The 22,785-nt window shown below is 39.7% G+C and overlaps 1 long non-coding RNA gene across 1 annotated transcript in view; it reads left to right on the forward strand.

The window, feature by feature from the left end:
- The first annotated feature begins 15,894 nt into the window (after nt 1–15,894).
- LOC135092120 (uncharacterized) overlaps nt 15,895–22,785 on the forward strand; it is a 31,149-nt gene continuing 24,258 nt past the window's right edge. Inside the window, exon 1 of the long non-coding RNA XR_010262758.1 lies at nt 15,895–16,288. This is a non-coding gene — a long non-coding RNA (uncharacterized LOC135092120). The remainder of the gene's footprint in view (nt 16,289–22,785) is intronic.

Here is a 22,785-nt window from a genome sequence, read left to right on the forward strand (position 1 = left end):
GGGGAGATTTAGCCCAAGTTTAGTCATCATCAGGTGTAGCCTGATGATGACACCAGTAAGCAGGAATGAGTCTCTCTCTCTCTCTCTCTCTCTCTCTCTCTCTCTCTCTCTCTCTCTCTCTCTCTCTCTCTCACTCTCTCGTGTGTGTGTGTGTGTGTGTGTGTGTGTGTGTGTGTGTGTGTATATATATATATATATATATATATATATATATATATATATATATATATATATATATATATATATATATATATATATATATATATATATATATATATATATATATATATATATATACACACACACACACACACACACACACACACGAGAGAGAGAGAGAGAGAGAGAGAGAGAGAGAGAGAGAGAGAGAGAGAGAGAGAGAGAGAGAGAGAGAGAGAGAGAGAGAGAGACTCATTCCTGCTTACTGGTGGCATCATCTAAGTTAACCACAAAACGTTCAATGAAATGATTTATCACTATATCACTCTCCACAAACTCATTCCCTAATTTCTTGTTCTACCCACTCTCTCTCTCTCTCTCTCTCTCTCTCTCTCTCTCTCTCTCTCTCTCTCTCTCTCTCTCTCTCTCTCTCTCTCTCTTATTTAAGCATCAGTCAGTGAATGAGTCCAAAGGCGCACTGCCGTGTGCCACCTATTTGAAGGACTAGTATAATCAAACTTAGTCTAATATCAGGAAAAAAAAAAAATATATATATATATATATATATATATATATATATATATATATATATATATATATATATATATATATATATATATATATATATATATATATATATATATATATATATATATATATATATATATATATACAGTCGGCGCCTCTCGACGTGATCGCGGTGAGCAGCGCGGGACAATCTTGCGTGACTATTATTTTTGCATATTACCCAGCGCGGGAGACCGCCCGGGGAAAAATTACTATATGGCAACATTTCGAATTCTTGGCCGTTAATTTAAATGACAACAGCTGTCAGTGTTGATTACGTTTGTCTTGAGTGGTCGTGTTTCTTCTCGCTCGTGCCACCACCCGTACTGCCTCCGCGACCTACTGCAAGGATTATTAAACAGGCTCGTAATATTTCCCGTCATGTCAAAAGCTTACACAAGTGAGGATAATATTGTGCGAGTGATCGAGTGCTATAAATTAGGCCTCAGCACCAAGGAAATAAGTCATCAGACCGGTGTGAAGCCAGTGACAGTGCGCCGCCTCATTGTTAAATTTAAGTCCTCGGGAGAGCGTGAGATTCCTCACCACTTACATGGTGGTGGGTGGCGCCCAAAGATTAGTGGCAGGACTCTGGCCCACATCAAGCGTCAGCTAGACCAAAACCCTCACCTCACAGCAAGACAGCTTAAGGAACAGAATCCCATGCTCCTCCAGGATGTTAGTGTGCGTACCATCCAGAAGAATATCCAAACCAAGCTAAACTATCGAAAAATGCGCGCTCGTAACAAGCCTTTTGTTTCCGAGGTGCATCGGAAAAAGAGGCTGGCTTTCGTTCAGAAATACAGTTCATGGACTTTAGAGGAGTGGAGGCGTGTCTTGTGGACTGATGAAGCCACGTTCAGGGTCAGTGACACGAAAGGGAAGAAGGTGTGGCACCGGAAAGGCTCTGACCCGCACGATCCCAAGTTCACCGCCAAGTCTGTGAAGCACCCTCCCTCCCTCATGGCGTGGGGTGCGTTCTCTTACGGGGGCGTGGCTGACTTACACATCTTCCCTAAGGGTCAGTCAGTCACCAAAGATGTGTATCTCAGCTTGTTAGACAGTCGTCTGGCTGACTGTTTCGCAGCGACTGGTGGTGAGGTGCTGCAGCAGGACGGCGCTCCGTGCCACACCGCGCACATCGTCAAAGAATGGCTTGTTTCAAGCCAAGTGGAATGCATTCCAGACTGGCCAGCTAACAGCCCGGACATGTCACCCATCGAAAATCTGTGGGGCATCGTGAAGTGCAAGCTGAGAAACGAGGACACATCAACATTGCCCAAATTAGAATGTGCACTTCGTCGGGCGTGGAGCAGTGTGTCACAAGAAACTGTGGAGAAGCTGGCAGACTCTCTCCCCAGTCGCTTGATGGAGGTACGAAAACGGAAAGGCTACCCCATCAGTAAATAGGAGGTTAGTTAATATGTATTCATAACAAGTATCAATTTCTCATGTCTTGTAGTTTGGCCATTTTCAGGAACAGAAGTAATTTTACGCACATTGTTTTGCTCGCGATCACGTCGAGAGGCGCCGACTGTATATATATATATATATATATATATATATATATATATATATATATATATATATATATATATATATATATATATATATATATATATATATATATATATATATACACACACACACACACACACACATCTTACAGAACATATACTTTAAAAGATTTAAAACATACATATTTACAGTGTCTTGTATATTTAATGTTTCTATTTTGTCCCCCATTTAGTCTACTATGAGTTACTCATGTCTGTCACTTTGTGTGATGTGTGTCAGTGTGGATGTTTCTGTGTTGCACTCACTATCATTGTGTTTGTAGCATCATGGGGGTGAGCTGTCTGTCTCCAGGTATAGGCAGTCACTTTGACACTATGGATGTTCATGTGACGGACTTGAGGCATAGTGGCTATGAAAATGTTCTACATCCTGGAGACGTGGCCCACAAAGGTGCGCTGATGCTGGCTGGCTCTGGAGTGTGGCACCTCCACTGTGACGCTGTCTGGATGCAACGTTCTCATGCACCGTGCAGTGACTCTTGGAGGTTGGCGCAACCCTGTCAGATGTGGCACTTCCTGCACCTGCGCCTTATGGAACACCACTATTACTGCAACGTCTCTGCGATGTTCCAGTGAGTCAAAGAGACTTACAGGCTCAGGCTGGGCTGGGGGGGTCTGCAGCATCCACTAGTCGCAGAGCCCAGCGTTGGATGTTGTCCAGTCGCTTGGTGTGGGGGCGGCGCTTGATATCCAGGAGAGGGAAGCATACTCGAGAGAGAGAGAGAGAGAGAGAGAGAGAGAGAGAGAGAGAGAGAGAGAGAGAGAGAGAGAGAGAGAGAGAGAGAGAGAGAGTAGCCACACCGGCTGGGCATCAATTGGCTCTCAGGTGATCTGTTTTACTGATCACACCCATCATCGTAGGGTCGAGGAAAGGCAGTTCTCTCTCTCTGACATTTATTGATGAGGTAGGCATGACCGTAAGAACTGCGAACAAGTTCTCAGTCTCAATTTCTTACAAAATAACATTATACATTGATATTAAACACTTTCAACATGTTACAGTATTCATTAACAATACATGCAATCAACTTGGCACTATGACAATCAGTTTTTACTACAAAATTAAAGTATTTATCTCGGTCACCATCCTGCCCATCTTTGTTTGAGCATGACTTGGCCATGAGTGACGCCCGCAGGCGACCAGTGGGTTAACCACACTCTATTAACAAGTGAGCATTGGCTTTGGTGCTTAATATAGCATTGAATACTGATACTTACACATATTACACGTTTTCATGCAAATAGAAAACTATTGAACATTTCACTTATGATTACTGAGGAATAATGACATGAGGTACATACGCTTTACATACAGTAACATGGCTCCCCTAAATTGTGTAACAATTTACCTTAAATTAACATTAGTATGTACCTTAAAACTAGGATTAGCACGTAATATGTTTTGTTACACTGGCTCCTTTTTGGGGATGCTCCGGTCTATTATTATGCATTACCTTCTAACAGCAATACTAGACTATGTATTGGCCTCTCTATGATGGTCCTGTTTGCCTTTGTGCACCTTCGCTGGTTGTTCAGATTACAGTCTGACACCAAGACCTTAACCTTTCTTATTAGGCCATCATGATCAGGAGATACTTCTGTTACTCTTCTTGCACATTATTATACTCAAGTTTTCCCTTCAAGAGTTAATGGATTCTAACTGACACCACTGCTGCTGCTAGTTCTAGTCTGAGAATTGTCATGGTTTTTAGAGGTACGACACGTGACTTTGCCATTACTAATGCACAACGAATTCAGCCAGTCTTGCTAATTAATCTAATATATGAGCACTGGCCATATCCCTCTTGGCAGGCATCTGAAAAGTGGAGTTCAACCTTTTCTACTTCCCCAAAGTCATCAGGTTTGTAACATCTAGGTATATTTAGCTGATCTAGTTTGTGCAGCTCATCCTTCCATTTTATCCATTTAGGTTTGACATAATCTGGCACCTCATCATCCCATTCAACTGCATTCTTACATAATTCTTGTAAAATCTGCTTTCCAGTCAGTATGAGAGGTGACACTAGACCTAATGGATCATATATAGAGCTCACTGTTGACAGAATGCCTCTCCTGGTGAGTGGCTTGTCTTTCAGCTTTATTCTAAATTGAAATGTGTCAGATTCTATGCACCACTCAACTCCCAAAGTTCTTTCAATAAGCAGTGTGTCTTCATTCTTACTAAAATCCAAACTTTTAATTCCATCTGCTCTCTCATGAGGAGAAATTGCAGCTAAATACATCTTTGTTGTTTGACAAGAACTTATGAAGGTTAAAACCTCCCTTGTAACATAATTCTTTGCTCTGCTGAATAAGAGTGACAGTTTCATCCATTGTAGCTACTGACTTCAAACCATCATCAACGTAAAAGTTGTTTCTTACAAACTTGGCTGCATCAGATCCACACCCATAGTCATCTGCAGCTTTCTTAAGTGCAAAGTTGGCTACACTTGGAGATGATGTAGCTCCAAACAGGTGAGCTGTCATCCTGTATTCAGCTATCTCATTATTAAGGTCACCATTTTCCCACCACAGGAATCTTAACATGTCTCTATATTCTGGGTTGACTTTCACTTGATGGTACATTGCTTCTATATCACATACAAGTGCAATGCTTTCTTGCCTAAACCTACACAACACTCCAACAAGTTTGTTGGTAAGGTCTGGACCTTGTAACAGGTGACTGTTTAATGACTGGCTCCTGTAGTTTGCACTACAGTCAAATACAACTCTTAACTTTTTGGGCTTTCTCGGATGATAGACTCCATGATGTGGAATGTACCAGACCTTACCATCATTCCTAACTAAATCCTTTGTCGATACAACCTCTGCATAATCTTTTGTAATCATATCATCCATAAACACTGTAATCACCTTTGTGTTGATTATCCTTCTTAAGTTTAGCTCTTAACTTCTTGAGTCTCTGCTCTGCTAATAGTTTGTTGTTTGGAAGCTTGACATTATCATCTTTAAGAGGAAGGGGTAACTCATAATGCCCATCCTTCAGCTGATGTCTCCTTCTTTCATCTTACTCATAAACCTTTTATCTTCATATGATAATGGAGTGTCAGCTGACTTTCTATCACTGAAGTCAAGTTCAAACATATCTCTCACTTGAGAAGGATTAATCATCTCTTTGGTTTTAGTAGGAACCACTAAGAAATTAATCCTCTTTTCTTCATTGATTTCTACTTCTTGTGTCACTGTTCTGTAGACTACCACTGTATCCTCCAATGGACTTGAATTGGGTGAGATTCTACCAATGATCCCCCAACCTATCTCTGTCCTACGAGCATAGGGATGCTTCTTGCTATCATCTGCTATTTGCTCTTCTGCCATAATGGCTTCTGCACAATCGAGACCAATGAGGAGTCCTATGTCAACATTTGGGTCATATTTCATTAGCTTGTCAGAGATTGCCTTTAAGTGGGGCCAGTCACAAGCAGTCTCGGGCCTTGGTATCTGACTCCGTCCAGCTGAAATGTTTTCTGTTGAATATGCTGAAGGGATTGATATTTCCACTTCTTCATTATAACCTCTTACTTTAAGTCCATGAATTTTGATAGAATCAGTGATTTGTTTTCCACTTATTGTGTGGATATTGAGTGACACTGATGATCCCCTAACTCCCAATTTATTCAGAGTGCTTTCCTTGATGAATGAAGCATCAGACTGCTCATCCAGCAGGGCATACACTAAAAATTTATTCTCTTCATTACTAACATGATGTAACCATACAGGAACTATCATGGTGTGCATGTCATGTGTCACTGATTCTGTAACTTTGACCTTATTTGCTACTACTGTGGGTTTATCATCTTTAGGCTGAGTTGCTTGTGCTGGCACCCTTTGGCTCTCAGTTCTTGTCATATCATCATTGTGAAGAGCTGTGGGATGGTATCTCTGACATACTTTACAAACTTTCCTTCTTCTACAATCCTTTCCTTTGTGACCCATTTTTAGACACCCTGTACATAACCATTTTTCTTTAGCAAATTTGTACCTAGTATTACCATCAAGTTTGGCAAATTCCTTGCAATCATCTAAATCATGATCCTTTGTACAGTAGTGACAGAGTCGTCCTTTCCTTTCCAGGTCCTTGGGATACTGTTTGTTGGCTTGTACATTTACTTTACTTTGGAATGACCACATTGGTTTTTCCTCAATTGCTTTAGCCATGAAAGTTCTACTCCCTCTATTCTTTGTCATGATGTTGGATTCCCTTGGTTTCCAATTGGTTGCCCTTGTGTGAGTTTTGATCCAGTCATTTACTTCCCTACTTACTGAATTCCAGGAAACAAATGGATTGCTTGCTCCTTTTGCTTCTTTCTGGACAAATTCACATAACATTTCAAAGGGTGGGTGGTGTTCTTCATTGCTACTAGAAGTGTTGTTATTACTGTTAGTATCAAGATATATCATCGCTTGCTTTCTCCAGTCATGAACAGTATGTTCAGGGAGTTTTGCTAGCACCTTTCTCTGCTCTCTAGGGTCATTCAGAAATGACAAATAAGAAGTGTGTTTCATTGCAGCTAAACAGCACTTCAAAAAATCTGAGAATGCTGTTAATGCTGGACCATTATGCGGAGAGATTGGTAGCCAATTCATTAACTTTTTTGTGTAAGCATCAGCTATGATGCTTTTGTTTCCAAATCTATCACTAAGAATTTTCTTTGCTTGCACATAGTCAGCATCAGAGTTAAAGTGCATTAACATTTTAATGGCATCCTTTGCCTCACCAGTTGTATACCTGTCTAAGTAGGCAAGTCTCTCTTTACCAATAGAAGTTTTAGACTCTACATAAGTTTCAAAGTTTTTCAACCAACTTGGAAATTCCATGGGTTCTCCATCAAAAGTGTTAGGCTCTATTGGAGGGAGGCTCCACTTGGGATCAGGTATATTGATTGCAAAGGTTCCCCCAGGATGGGAAAAGGATTGATGATTCTGTCTCACATTATTCACATTATTAGGCATGTTGACATTATGAGTGTGTCTACGAGAGCTTGCTACAAGACTTTGAGCTGTAGGGTTGAGATTTATTACCTGAGGTTCACTAAATATTTGTCTAAATAATAAATGTACTTCATTTGTCATCAATTCATTATCTCTATTGCAAGAAGAAGGTTCCTGTGGGTCATGGAATGTAACATATTTGTGAGGCATGGCATTGTCACTTTGTTGATTTGCAATTGCTTGTACTTTCATTTCATTTTGTGACTCTATGTATTGTTGAAGATAACTTTGCTTCTCTACACTTTTATCATTACCTGGAAGCATTTTTACTTCTTCTTCAAGTAAGCTAAGAGCATTAAGTTCTGCACTAGCAACTGCTAAATCTCTCTCTTTCTTTTTCTTTGCAAACATTGCCTGGTCTCTAGCTAACCTAACTTCTGCCTCTGCTAAACTATCATGATATTCCATTTCCTTTCTAAGTCTGGCTACCTTTGCTGCTGCTTCTTGTTTTCTTTGTGCTGCTGATGAACGTGATGAAGTAGATGAGACTCTAGAATGCGGTGATAGGACAGAACCCTGAGGAACACCACTGTTAATAGATTTAGGAGAAGAACAGTGACCGTCTACCACAGCAGCAATAGAACGGTCAGAAAGGAAACTTGAGATGAAGTTACAGAGAGAAGGAGAAAAGCCATAGAAGGGTAGTTTGGAAATCAAAGCTTTGTGCCAGAATCTATCAAAAGCTTCTGATATGACCAAGGCAACAGCAAAAGTTTCACCAAAATCTCTACAAGAGGATGACCAAAACTCAGTAAGGAAAGCCAGAAGATCACCAGTAGAGCGGCCTTGACAGAACCCATATTGGCGATCAGATAGAAGGTTGTGAAGTGATAGATGTTTAAGAATCTTCCTGTTGAGGACAGATTCAAAAACTTTAGATAGGCAGGAAATTAAAGCAATAGGACGGTAGTTTGAGGGATTAGAACGGTCACCCTTTTTAGGAATGTAGGCAAACTTCCAGCAAGAAGGAAAGGTAGATGTTGACAGACAGAGCTGAAAGAGTTTGACTAGGCAAGGTGCAAGCACGGAGGCACAGTTTCGGAGAACAATAGGAGGGACCCCATCAGGTCCATAAGCCTTCCAAGGGTTTAGGCCAGCAAGGGCATGGAAAACATCATTGCGAAGAATTTTAATAGGTGGCATGAAGTAGTCAGAGGGTGGAGGAGAGGGAGGAACAAGCCCAGAATCATCCAAGGTAGAGTTTTTTGCAAAGGTTTGAGCAAAGAGTTCAGCTATAGAAATAGATGTGATAGCAGTGGTGCCATCTGGCTGAAACATAGGAGGGAAAGAAGAAGCAAAATTATTGGGGATATTTTTGGCTAGATGCCAGAAGTCACGAGGGGAGTTAGATCTTGAAAGGTTTTGACACTTTCTGTTAATGAAAGAGTTTTTGGCTAGTTGGAAAACAGGCTTGGCATGGTTCCGGGCAGAAATATAAAGTGCATGAGATTCTGGTGATAGAAGGCTTAAGTATCTTTTGTGGGCCACCTCTCTATCATGTATAGCACGAGAACAAGCTGTGTTAAACCAAGGTTTAGAAGGTTTCGGACGAGAAAATGAGTGAGGAATGTACGCCTCCATGCCAGACACTATCACTTCTGTTATGCGCTCATCACACAAAGACGGGTCTCTGACACGGAAGCAGTAGTCATTCCAAGGAAAATCAGCAAAATATCTCCTCAGGTCCCCCAACTAGCAGAGGCAAAATGCCAGAGGCACCTCCGCTTAGGAGGATCCTGAGGAGGGATTGGAGCAATAGGACAAGATACTGATATGAGACTGATCGGAGGAGCCCAATTGAGAAGAAAGGGTGACGGCATAAGCAGAAGGATTAGAGGTCAGGAAAAGGTCAAGAATGTTGACCGTATCTCCAAGACGGTCAGGAATACGAGTAGGATGTTGCACCAATTGCTCTAGGTCGTGGAGGATAGCAGAGTTGTAGGCTAGTTCACCAGGATGGTCAGTGATGGGAGAGGAAAGCCAAAGCTGGTGGTGAACATTGAAGTCTCCAAGAATGGAGATCTTTGCAAAAGGGAAGAGAGCCAGAATGTGCTCCACTTTGGAAGTTAAATAGTCAAAGAATTTCTTATAGTCAGAGGAGTTAGGTGAGAGGTATACAGCACAGATAAATTTAGTTTGAGAGTGACTGTAGTCGTAGCAAGATGGTGGAAAACTCGGAAGATTCAAGAGCGTGGCCACGAGAGCAGGTTAAGTCACTGCGAACATAAATGCAGCATCCAGCTTTGGATCGAAAATGAGGATAGAGAAAGTAGGAGCCTTTTCTGTTCCAGAAAAGGGGCCACTGTCAGTTGCCTCAGACACCTGGGTTTCAGTGAGGAAAAGAAGATGAGGTTTAGAAGAGGAGAGGTGGTGTTCTACAGATTGAAAATTAGACCTTAGACTGCAAATGTTACAGAAGTTAATGAAGAAAAAGTTGAGGGGGTGTCAAGACACGTAGGGTTGTAGACAGAAAGGCAGTCCGACCTGGGGACATTTATGGTCCCCTCCCCAGATGGGGACTCCGAGGTTGGTGTAGGAGTTGCCATTACGATTTTAAAATTTTTGAATGAAGGGTGTGTGTGTTATTAGGTGCTTGTAGTTTTGTGTGGAGGAAGAGAGTTGTCTTTAGAGGGCAGGCTGTGACTGTCCCCTTGTGTTGTGAGACACAAATGGGACACAAAGTTCAGTGAGGTCACAGCTGGGTTTAATGATAAGTTCACAGCACCCCCTGAACTGCTTTAGACCTCACTGGGAGTAATTATTGTTTTGGCAGGTGTCTACTGCCTCCTCCTGTGATTCTCCTGTGTTCCTGTCTTACTTGTTCCCAGTGCCTGTGATTTCATATATATATATATATATATATATATATATATATATATATATATATATATATATATATATATATATATATATATATATATATATGTGTGTGTGTGTGTGTGTGTTAAATGGTGGTTAAAGTAGCAGTAGTAGTAATAGTATTATAGTAGTAGTAGTAGTAGAAGGAAAAGGAGGAAAAAGAAAAAAAGAATATTTTTACATGTATGTATGTATGTATGTATGTATGTTTGTATGTTTGTATATATGTATGCATGAATGAATTGATTTATGTATACATGTAGTAAGTATGCAATTATTAAGAAACAAAAATAGATAAATGAACTGTAAGGAAACCCAGACTCATCCAGAATGTACACAACAACAGATCATAATTTTCTCTGTCATCAAAATGTAAAAACTTTTCAGTACTGCTACTTCAGCCTGAGTGTCTCCCTGCAACAGCCCATCCCATTCCTAGACACATCTGGCAGGTTCTACGAAGCTGGCATGATTGCAGTGACGTTTAGAGGAAGATCTCCCTCATTCCTAGACGATGAATGCTGATTTTTTTTTTTTTTTTCATGCAGGAGGGACACTGGCCAAGGGCACCAAAAATCCAATAAATAAAAAAAATGCCAGTCCCTTAAAAGGGTTCAAATCAGTAGTGAAAAATTGAAGGATAAGTGCCTTGAAACCTTCCTTTTGAAGGAATTCAAGTCATAGGAAGGTGGAAATACAGAAGCAGGCAGGGAGTTCCAGAGTTTACCAGAAGAAGGGATGAATGACTGAGAATAATGGTTAACTCTTGCATTAGAGAGGTGGACAGAACAGGGGTGAGAGAAAGAAGAAAGTCTTGTGCAGCGAGGCCATGGGAGGAGGGGAGGCATGCAGTTAGCAAGATCAGAAGAGCAATTAGCATGAAAATAGTGGTAGAAGACAGCTAGAGATGCAACGTTGTAGCGATGAGAGAGAGACTGAAGACAGTCAATTAGAGGAGAGGAGTTGATGAGATGAAAAAGCTTTTGATTCCACCCTGTCCACCCTGACGATAATAAAGAAGTTTTCATATACAACACTTTCCACATAAGAGAATGTGTTGGCTTTCAATCCCATTCTTTCATCACTCACACAGCCACCAACACTTGATATTGTCATGCTGCAGCCAGGTAGTTAAGATCTCTTGTGTTATTTGGCTTGCAACTTTTGCCATCTGACGCGCTGAAGATCTTTCTTGAAACGCCACTGCAATAAATATTGTCCTGGAATCTCTCTCTCTCTCTCTCTCTCTCTCTCTCTCTCTCTCTCTCTCTCTCTCTCTCTCTCTCTCTCTCTCTCTCTCTCTCTCTCTCTCTCATTTCTTCATTTATGAAAGGCTTATGTCAGAGAGCTTGGTACTTATTGCATCTCAGCTCTGTGGGAGTCCAGATGGGAAGGAAGAGAGAGATTCCATTCTGACAGATGTAATGGAGGTTTATAATAGCAATGGAAGGAAGAAGAAGAGGAGGTGGAGAAGGAAGAGGATGAGTGTTGCGAGGAACAAGTGTGAAGTCAGTACTACAGTGATATGATGAGGCTGATTAATAATAGCAATGGACCAATTAGACCAGCACGGCAAAATAGTGTAGTGTGTGAATTTAATTGAATTTATTGAGTAAGCTCAGACTTTATGTAAAAGTATGGAGCACAGCTCTCCAGCAAAAGAATACAAATGCCATAAATCATATACAGAATGTGCATAATATTACATAAAGAAAAAAATACATACAAATGAAATACACTGTAAGCAATGGCAAAAAGTGAATAAAAAAATGTGTATACATATATTGAGAAACTAGAAAAACTATTGACCTGTTGTGCACACTATTTATCTAAACATGCATAGCACCATCCTCAAAAAAAAAAAGATCATTTCTTCATCACACTTGAACTTGTACTTTGCATGAACAAAGCATATTTGAATTGTGTTGGCCTATTTATGTAATAATTTGGTATATACATATTACGTAACCCAATAATTTCCACATCCATATGTTCAAAAAGAACATGAAATTCATCTACTACCTCAACATCACACTTATTACATACCCTATCTTCTCTACTGACACCTTGATACCTACCAACATTTACAGGAAGTCTATTATTACAAGTTCTAAATTTAGTCAGCCTTTGTTAACTTTTCTAAATACTGTTCTCTGCCAAAAATCTGTCTTAAACACCCTATAATTGCTACTTAATAATTTTGTTTCTAAATTATGATGCCAAGTTACAAGCCACTGATCTTTCAATCTCTGTTCCACAGCTTTCTTCACCCATCTTGAATTAGGAACATCTTGCAACAACCACATACCAGACATTCCACAGTCATTACAAATATTCTTTATACAAGCTAACCATGGAGAAATATAAAGCCCTAACCTACCAGCTGCAATAGACACTGGTACATTACATAACACAATTTAATATTTTTACCTGAAATTAGCCTAAACCAATAACCTATCATGTTTTCTTTATATAAATATCAAGGGGAAATACACCCAGTTCACCATACACCATGTCATTACAAGTATTCTTATGAATGCCTAAAACCTGTTTTAAAAATTTCATGTACATATACTCTAACTCCCTAGCAATATGGTAATCCCAAATTTCAGATGCATAAGTCAATATAGGTAACACCGTTGTGGTAAATAATTCAAGTTGTATATCCACTGGCAAGTCAAACTTCCTACACTTACTTATTAATGAGTACACTGTTCTTGTGGCTGTCTCCTTTAGCTCCAGCTCACCTTTGCAAAACCTCCCATTACAATTTAATAACACTCCAAGATACTTATACTGTCACTACTTCAGTGTTTTCACTACCAAATTCAAATTCATAATTAGATCAATTTTGTCTTCCCCTATTAAACACTACTACTTTTGTTTTGTTACAATTTAGCTTCAATTTCCATTCATTACAATATAAATTCAGAGCAACCAGTGCCTGCTTCATTCCATCCTCACTGTCACACAAAATAACTGTATCATCTGCATACATAATAACAAATAGTTTAAGATACAAGTTTAAGAAATCATCACCAAATTTTACATAACTGCAATTATATCCAATTAATTTACTTTCAATATCATTCACATAAAAAGCAAAAAGCAAAGGTGATAAATTTTCCCCCTGTCTTACCCCTACATTGCAAACAAAGGTGTCTGAAATCTCTTGGTTAAGCATGACACATGATCTGATATTATTGTACATATTTCTGATTACATGTAGAATTTTCCCTTGCACCTTTTCCTTCACAAGCTTACACCATAAACCTTCACGCTATACCACATCAAAGGCTTTCTTGTAATCAACAAATAAACAAGATAGCTTTCTCTTCTTCCAGTTAAATAAATCAATTACATATTTCAAAAATATATGATCCAGAGTGGAATATCCATGTCTGAAGCTCGCTTGTGTTTCATTAATGATAGATAAGGTGTTTGAATAATCATTAGGTCTTTCATTAAGTGTGGAGGTGAACAGCTTCCCCATGCAGCTAAGTAAGGTAATGCCCCTGTAATTACTAACATCCTGGATGTCTCCCTTGTTTTTTATAGAGTGGCACTATTGTACCCACCAACCATTCAGCTGGCATGACACCAGTATCAAGTACTTTATTAAACATTTTAATATAGAGGGGACACTAAAGATGCTTAGTACTTTTAATATATTCATTTAATATCATATCAGATGCTGGGGATTTGTTTTTTTTTTTTAACTTCTTAATATTTCTAACTACCTCTTCTTCTCTTATAGGATCATTAAGTACTGATAAAATTTTTGGATCCAAACTGTCTTCATCATTTGTAATATTCACATCGCTATTGTCAGAATTTTCATCACCCGCTAGCTGCTTAAAATGCTCATAGAATTCATTTAGTGTTATGGGGATCTGATAAGTACTTTTCTTACTATTTAAAATTTTCCAATATGCTTTAGGGTACCCCCGTATTTAAACCTGCTTAATTTGCTTTTGTTCTTAAAGACAATATCAAACCCAATATTTTCTACATTATTTTTTACATTAATCATATCAGTATTATCACCCTTAGTTTCACATAAACAAATCACATCATAATCTTTAATAAAGTTAACAAAATCCATAGGTAAAAACTCTGACTGACGTGTGTGTGTGTGTGTGTGTTTATAAGCTTCGGGGGACTGCTGGCTAGGTCAAGGTGGGGCCGGAGGATGGGGGAATGAGAAGAGTTGGAGAACAAAGACGTTAACTTGAACTGACCTCAGCCTGACCTGACAAGACTGTGTCTTCCACTTCAACCTTTCCCCCTGTCCACTCTCGTCCCCAAAGGTTCGTTCGTCGTCCCTTTCCCGACACACCTGCATGTCGCTAACTCCCTCCCGCCCACCTTATTACGGTGAGGAGACGCTACACGAACCGCCCTACATTTCTCTCTCTCTCTCTCTCTCTCTCTCTGTATATGTGTGTGTGTGTGTGTTTGCTGATGCGGCTGGGTCAGTTTTATGGTCGTCTTATGATCGACGCTCGATTACCTGATGAATGCAGGCAACTGTTTATAAGGCTGTCAATAACTGTTATCCAGACTGGTACCTCAAATTTCCCACAGTTAGAGAACACACCACAAGCAACACAAGACAGCTCAATAACCTTTATGTGGGTAGAGCTAGAACAGACTCTGGTGCCAGAGCCATTATGATACTTGGACCAAAGTTATGGAATACACTGCCCACCAATGTGATCAATTCTGAAAGCCTTTATGCTTTTAAGTCTAGACTTAGCGAAATTCTTTTAAATAATTATTAGTCAATGTTATCATAGCACAATTATTTTAAATGACGTTTACTAAATGTTTAATACAGAGTGGCAAAGAAGTTTTGAGTCAATCTACTTTTATTGTGTGTGTGTGTGTGTGTGTGTGTGTGTGTGTGTGTGTATTTTATTTGCTATCATATATTAAACATGACTACCTATGTTAACCAATCTGTAAGAATAACCATGTCTCATGGAATAATAAAGAATCTGAATCTCTATTCTATTTATACGGAGAGAGAGAGAGAGAGAGAGAGAGAGAGAGAGAGAGAGAGAGAGAGAGAAAGTCGTCCACGTGCGCAAGCACACAGCTGCCCACTAATCTCTTTTCTGATAACTTCAACTTCCCTATCCTCCCCATTTTTCCTCCTCCACCCATCACCACCTCTTTTGTACAGTACTACCATCCAACCACCCAATATCGTACATGTGTGTGCGTGTGTGTTACACTGAAAAAAAAAAAACTCATATTTCTACAGAGAGAGAGAGAGAGAGAGAGAGAGAGAGAGAGAGAGTTATTACATTATAAATTAGATAAGTTACCGCTCGCAGGCCTACGCCGTATTTGAGCAACGGAAGTTTTTAAGCATCCAGACCAAAGGTGTATAACAGCCGTTTTATGTATTTATTATTATTTTTTTTTATAGGACCAACAGGAGAGAGAGAGAGAGAGAGAGAGAGAGAGAGAGAGAGAGAGTGAGGTGAGGTGAGGTTAGATCTCTCCCACTACCTCACCTGCCAATCACAGAAAGGTGTGGGTGGGGCCTATTTTTTTGGGGGGTATCGTCAGCTTAGGTGACAACAGATATAGAATGTCTTTAATTTTTGTTTGAAGAATAATTAAATTGAAGAAGTTAATAATGTACATACGTATATACCTACGTGTGTAGTGAGGGACCATGTGGTATTCCGCTTCGTTTTAAGCACCACGCAGTAATTTCTTTGTGGGTGAGGAGCGTGCACGACAAAGGGTGGCAACTCAACTAATGTGGGGGCGTAGCTCCGCCCCTTTGAAAGAAAACGGGAAGTGGCCCGAGAGACCACTGTACTTGGAGGTGTCCAGCTCCGAGATGCTACCAAGCTGGGTCATCCCCGGCCGTTAAAAGAGGCTGTGAGTGACCCAGTCAATCATGGACGGGCCGGGGCCACCTTTAGCCCATGTGGGTTTCCAGCCTCACGAATCAACAATATCCAGTCACCCAGGCCTCCTTGTCCTTTCCGCTTCTGCTTCCTTGCCACCTGTGTCTGCCCTGAAGCAAGTTTAGACCAAATGAGGAGGACAGAACAAGTGGAATCCTTACCTTTGGACTGATATCTGTTTTGGTGAGTATGTAAAAAACTAAAGCTTTGTTAGTTCACGGTGTATTGTGTCTGGCTGGTATTTGAGTATTGTGTATAAGTTATGATGATTATGTTGTCTGGAGACGGGTTGTGGTGTGGAAATAAAAGGCTGATCTTTTGAATATTGAGGTATAAGTTTTGTGGGTTATGTTCTATGCAGTTTGTATGTAGTGAACCAGCACAAGGAACCTTGGGATTGTTCTTTTTGGTGTTGTACCGGGAGAACTTCCCTTCGTTGCGCGTGATATCCGACCTGGAGCTTCTCTCTTTTTGGTACTAGAAAACACGAATAATCTAAGTGACACGAAAAAGGAGTGCAACACTATAGGAAGTAGACATTTTTCTAAGACACTTTTCTGTATACTTTCCGTTGCAAACCACTCCTTTAATATTACTGCTGATAAATAACATTTATCCTAGCCCTCTCTCCAGAGACCAGCAAACTGGAAATAACCCGGTAGTGGAGAGGGCTATGATTAGGGAAATTGTGGGGCAAAAGCACATACTTTACTGATAGTGTTTAAATAGATTAAGCGGGTATGCTATGTATTTTTCTCAGAAATACGTTTTTCCCAATTTTTTTCTCCCCATCAATTATGTGTGCCGCCATGGTCCAGTCCAGTAATAGGTGTGGGATAAGCCACGACTCCTACTGCTCTTGTTTAGTTTATTTTTCTTACTATATTTTGTGTTTTTTTCTGGTTTTCTTTCCTTTTCCTTGTTTTTTTTCTACTTTTTTCGTTTGCCGTCCATTCTGTTTTACTTAACATAAAAAGTCGCAGTATATATATATATATATATATATATATATATATATATATATATATATATATATATATATATATATATATATATATATATATATATATATATATATATATATATATATATATATATATATATATATATATATATATCTTGATCTTGATGGTACAGGTGGCACAGGATCACTCCTGAGCCAGGCCTTTGGATCGGCAACTCCTGTAGAAGGGGAAAGAAAAAGAGAAACGAACAGCATCCTCTATCCTAATTGGTCATACACCTGGCACGCCACATTCTCTCCAGAAACTCTTTCACCGCCTCAATCATCCTTTCATTCGCCTCTCTACACAGTCCCAGCAACAACACCATCCATTCCTTTCCTGTCTTCTCCACTCTTTCATTCCTATCATGCCCTAACTCAGTCAGTATCACTTGCATCATCTCATTCCTATCTCTGGCATACTTCACACACTCCAGCACCACATGTTCCACCGTCTCATCCTCTCCCATGTCACACATCTGGCACACTTTGCTGCGGGACTCAGACCACCTGTAACTCCTTGCATTCACATCCATACACTGTGCTCTCGCTCGGAAGAGAAGATCACCGCCCAGGCTTCCATCATACCACCTTTCATACCCCGGGGCCTCTTTCTCCTTGTACCATTCCAGGGTCTTCTTTCTTTCCATTTCATTCTTCCATTCATTCAGTCCCACACATTTCACTTCTTTGTCTATCTCATTCTTCCATTTTCTCACATCCCATTCGGCTCCCACTCTGCCTCCTCTTGTTACCACCCATTCACGCTCATTTTGATTCCTCCCAGCCATTCTTATCGCCCACACAACTTGCAGTCCATTCCTGTCTGTCATTCTCATACATCTCTTCCTCCATTTGCTTCCACTTTCATTCCACAGGTACACCTTCCTTGCTATTCTTGCATCATCCATTCTCTCAAGCCTAATCTTGTACCTAAGTGTGGCTTTTGTGAGTCTTTCTCTGAAGGTGGTCCATCCCATATCACTTCTCAAGGCTTCTGCTGCTGTGTATCTCGGTGCACTCAGTGCCATCCTTGCTACTCTATTCTGGCCCATTTCTAACTTATCAATTTCACTTTCATTCCATGCAATCACATCCATACCATACATTATACTTGGCACAGCCACACTCTTTCATACTTCTCTCAACACATCATACTTGCTCTCATCCTTGCTGCGCTTCCCAATCGACCTACCCACTGGTTTAGCATACTTATCTGTTCATTCTTTGCCTTTGCACAACCCACTAGGACTCATCCACATCCCTAAGTATTTGTATTCTTGCACCTGTTTCAACTCATTCCCTCCAATTCTCCATACCACATTACTTTCATCCTCTGACCTATTCACAATCATTACCTTGCTTTTCTCACTGCTAAACCTTACTCCAAAGTCTTTTCCATAGCCATCCACAACATCCAACAAACTTTGAAGCTTATCTGCCAATTCACTTATAACAACTACGTCATCTGCTTAGAGAAGCACACATAATTATTATTCCATACACTTTTCAATAGATTCATTCTAATTTATAATTTTTCACTTTTTCCTTTTGTCTTCTGTTTCACTTCACATAAAACGTCACATTATCCGTGATCTTATTATTATTTTTTCCATATTCTTAATTTTCTTTGTCCTTCTATTCCACACATTTTTATTATTATTATTTATTTATTTTTTTTTTCTGATTACAGTATCTTGTTATGTCAATGGGGAGTTTTCAGAACGAGTGGTTGTCACCAGGTAGCAGCACAGACACAAACTCCTCTCACATACAAGCAATATCAGATATACCTACCGTGTTATTCTATTTAGATGAAGATGCAATGGGCTTATATAATATATTTTTCTACGTAATCCCTTCTAAGTAGTAACACAAGTAAAATCAAACTTTTTTCATGAACAAATGTATATAAGTTGATTTTCTAGTGAATCGGCATTTAAATTTATTTGGTCATCTTAAGATTTCCAAATGAATACACGCTTGATTGGAAACGACGACAATAAACATAAAGGCAACATGTCTGTGACAGTCAAAAGTCCAAATTACATAGATCTCCTTCCTAGTTTATGGAAACGGCAATTTTAATAAAAAAAATTGGAAACTCGAGCGTCCTGGCGATAGTAATGCTCCACTTGTCCCTCTTTATAGCAACTTCCACAGTTTCTTCATTCCAGCTTCTTGTGTTGCCCCCACATTTGGTCTCCCTTAGGATCATTGTCGGTATTCACTAACATGGTGATTTGCTCTGTGTGTGAGGACAACTATTTTAAGTGTATACCACATTATTTTGAAAATAATGATGCTGGTCGCAGGTTTTCAAGGGCACACGGTGTTCTGACAGGTGTAGAGCCAGACTTGCCGCTAGCAGTGTTCGGACATGTGTCGCGGACTGGCGGTGCACCAACAGTCACGTGGTTCCAAAGACAAGGAAACGGCGCTAGTGTACATTCAGTGTCTCCGATTTTAAGATAACGTTTTAGACAATGTGTACATTCCACCTTGGAAGATGAAGAAGCTTCAGACGACGAATAATGTAGACACACATGCTTTAAATGGCGCTAGATTAGGTTAAGTTAGATTGTAGTGCCGCCCCTCTCGTCATCTGTGTTTTATATGACCCGCTGGCGCGTATATCTAATAGCTCGTATGAGTAAGGAGTACAAAATTAATGTCTCAACTGACTAGGCGGGAATACAGATATCAATCACTGAAAAGGGAAATTATTAAAAAAACAATCCCAGGAATTATTTTTTTCCTCTGCCACTAAATTGTTCCAAATTCCTTGATTGATTTTAATAATGGGACAGTAGATCCCAAAGTTGTATAGCAATGGAGAGGAGAGAGGGAATTAAAAATTATTGAGGCAACTTGCAAGCGAGACGGCGAAGGGACGCGCTGGCGTGCCGCGGGCGGGAAGGCGGACGAAGCTATGGTGTTACGTCGTGCCTCTTGGCTGTTCACGCAGCTTCCTTGTATCTCTGGTAAAATGCCTTGAATTTAAATTTGTAATAGTGTGTGACAATATATATGTAATAGGTAAGACAGTGACAATAATTTGAAGGTGAAGTGAAGTCTGATAAAGTAATTATAGGTGAAATAGTGGTATGTATGTTATGGCGTCGCTGGATAGGGAGACAAAGTTCGCCCTGCCTCGTGAAGCCACTCCACACTCACCTCCCCTGTCTTACAAAATGTAAATTATAAGTTGAGTGTATTCTGTATGTTATGTTAAATGGGCACAGTCAAAGGGAATAAGGCTAGTATGCCTCGGTGGTTGAATGTGGTAGAGTAACGTGTTAGCGTACCTTGATTCCTTGCCTCGTGGTCATTTAATGGCGGTTGTGGTACCTTGGGTCTAGAAGGTGAGAGACAGTCTCTCGACTTCTCTCATTGAAGTTATGACATTTGGGGAGAGTTCCAAATTAATTTTTATCGTGAATCAGATTTGTAGAATATGAGAGACTGGACTACCTTTTAACCTTTGGCCCAGTGTGTAGGGAAGTGTTCTAAATTGGAAGTTTTGGAGGCAAGAGTACCTATCATTAAGGGACCCATCGAGGTCATCGTGTTATCTTACACCAATCGTCGTGAAATTTTTATGGTTTGAGCGCGGTACTTCACTGATCATTCACCTACAATATCAAGATGTCTTAATAGAATTTTTCTTTTCACTTTTTATGTAAATTTACTATCCCTTTAAAATAGGGTGACTTTCTGTGTTTTTAGTCCGATTTCAGTTTTCTTTATATGGAATTAAAGAATGAACATTCCTCTTCAAGTTAGATAATCAATGGATTCGAAAAATAATAGTACTTGTGAATTTTTTTTTTTTTTTTTTTTTTTTTATTAACGTACTCATTTTCCACAATTTTTTTTTAATGTTTCCATCCTCCTTGTGACCAACCAATACAATCTAGAAGGAAAATCTAACTATCAAATGTTGCTGTTTTACCTCTCTATCCAAAACTGCAAACAGATTTAAGATCGGTTAAAAACTTTCCAATCTCAGGAATTTTGAAGTTAAGGCAATGCACTTTTGAGATACGGGCATTTAAAGTTTTCTTTACTTTGCGGCCCTTTAATCTTTTTGTGTGCAGTTTTTTTTTTGGCCATCAAATTCGCTCTTTCATAATTCATTGTATTCTACATTAGTATGTGGTACAATGTTTCATTCTGATGGCCACTGGTCCCCTTCATTTGAAAAGAATATTATCCACACATCTCGGTGGTGTCATGAGGAGCCACCTCACTGGTTGTTGCCAGCTTTTCAGTGTGCACCTGCCTCATACTCTTCACCAGCTTCTCCCTTTCTCTTCTTGCTTTTCCTCTTGCATACTGCATTTCTCTGCATTCCCTTGTCATTATTCGTGAGTGCACGTAGTGTGTGGTGTGATGTGGGAAAACCGAGGTGGAGTAAGAGACTTTGCACGTAGTGTGTGGTGTGATGTGGGAAAACCGAGGTGGAGTAAGAGACTTGATGCCAGGTATGCAAAGTAGTGTTCCAACACGGTAGTTTGACAGGTAAACTGCGCTCAGATTAATCCACAGAACTTGTCCTTCGATGCTTTTCTCCACACGTTTGAATGAAGCATTTTGTTGGGATTCTGTGTCCTTCCCTTCAGGCACTTCTGTAAGAGGTCAGGATTTACGAGGTCCTTGTATACTGTCTTGATGAGGTCTAGTGATTCCGCTGGTATCTTAGTGAGGTACAAGTTCTCTTATTTTATTTTTTATTTTTTTTTTATTTTTTTTCCCTTGGCTTGAGCACGCCTGACAAAGCCTCAAGAGGATTCTCTGCCTACCTCTCGCTGTCTGTTGTTGTGTTAGGCCTACATATCTACATATTCTAACCTACATATATCTGCATATTCTACATATCCTGCTTTCTCTCCTTACAATTTATCAGAAAATTATTATTTACTTTTTTTGTGTGGGGGGGTAAATTAACCTCGTTGAGTGTGTTAAGGTGGAAGTGTAATGAAATTTGGATGTTAAATTCCTTGTTCTTGTTCCCTAAAGTTCATATGAATTGAATTGTGAATTAACTGTGGTGAAATAGTAACTGAATACATTTTGTTAGTGTGAGAATGTGAGCTGCCATTTCTTCCAGTTGCAGCCACCCCTTTTGTGAAAAACGATTTCGTCTGTAAATTCATTATTCCGAAGAGTCATTAGTGCCTGTAAGTAAAAATCACAGTAATGCTACCAAATACTTATTTTTAATGATTGGACATGCTACCAAGTAACAAAAGGTAAAGTAAAGAACTCAAGGTAAAGAAATGTCAGTGTAGAACCTGTTCCATATTCATTAAAGAGCTAAAGGCAAAGAAAAATTGGGTTGTAATGCTGCCCTCCTCGTCTTGTGTGTTTTATGTGACCTGTTGGATACATATATCTAATATATCCTATGAGTAAGTAGTACAAAATTAATATCTCAACTGACTAGGCAGGAATACAGATATAAATAACTCAAAAGGGAAGTAAAAAAAAAAAAAATCACAGGAATTATTTTTTCCTCTGTCACTAAATTGTTCCACATTCCTTGATTGATTTCACTAATGGGATAGTAGATCCCAAAGTTGTATAGCAGTGGAGAGGAGAGAGGGAATTAAATGTTATTGAGGCAACTTGCAAGCCAGACGGCGAGGGGACGCACTGGTGTGCCGCGGGCGGG

This window comes from Scylla paramamosain, chromosome 39 (genome assembly GCF_035594125.1).
Source record: "Scylla paramamosain isolate STU-SP2022 chromosome 39, ASM3559412v1, whole genome shotgun sequence".
Taxonomy (NCBI): Eukaryota; Metazoa; Arthropoda; class Malacostraca; order Decapoda; family Portunidae; genus Scylla; species Scylla paramamosain.